This window comes from Cornus florida, unplaced genomic scaffold, assembly GCF_030987335.1.
Source record: "Cornus florida cultivar Cherokee Brave unplaced genomic scaffold, ASM3098733v1 CherokeeBrave_3.0.0_Hap2_Chr09, whole genome shotgun sequence".
Lineage (NCBI taxonomy): Eukaryota > Viridiplantae > Streptophyta > Magnoliopsida > Cornales > Cornaceae > Cornus > Cornus florida.
The window spans coordinates 13670604-13671199 of record NW_026775579.1 but is presented as its reverse complement, the minus strand read 5'-3'; the positions used below and the strand labels follow the sequence as shown (position 1 = coordinate 13671199).

The window sequence follows — 596 nt, the reverse complement described above, 5'->3', positions numbered from 1 at the left end:
ACTTACGATTCAAGGCTTCTATTTAAGCGGCTAACTCACTAGATTTATCTACCTCATAAATTTTTTTTAACCTTATACATTCTAAGTGAAGATATAGACCTAGAGGAAGAAGCGTGTTTCACCGATTTTTCACTTAGGGCCTCAAACAGTTCCCAAGCATTAGCCGGACTCTTATACAGAAAAGCTTCATTACTAGAAGCATCAACCATATTTCTATAAGAATCTATAAGACTATCATAGAAGATCTGTATTAAGTGCCATTGAGTAATATCATGGTGTGGACACTTTCTTAGAAGATCATTATACCTCTCCCATGCATCATAGAGCTATTCTCATGGGATTTGGGAAAATGCCATGATTTCTCTCCTCATTTGTGTGGTTTACCCATAGCGTAATATTTCTTCAAGAACTCCTATTATAACATGTCCAATGTAGATATGGAATTTGCTGGAAGGGACTACAACCAAGTTCTTGCTTTGTCCTTGAGAGAGAATTGGAAAAGACGCATTCTGAATGAATCATTGGTTAGAGTGGTCAACTTGGTAGTTGAACACAATTCCAAGAACATATCCAAATGCTTATAGGGATCCTCTGTA

General features: G+C 36.7%; 1 non-coding gene across 1 annotated transcript; it reads left to right on the top strand.

Annotated features, from left to right (window-relative positions):
• The first annotated feature begins 267 nt into the window (after positions 1-267).
• LOC132275679 (small nucleolar RNA R71) lies at positions 268-373 on the top strand. Its single transcript, XR_009470701.1, has one exon. It is a non-coding gene; the product is annotated as a small nucleolar RNA R71 (small nucleolar RNA).
• Positions 374-596: the final 223 nt, after the last annotated feature.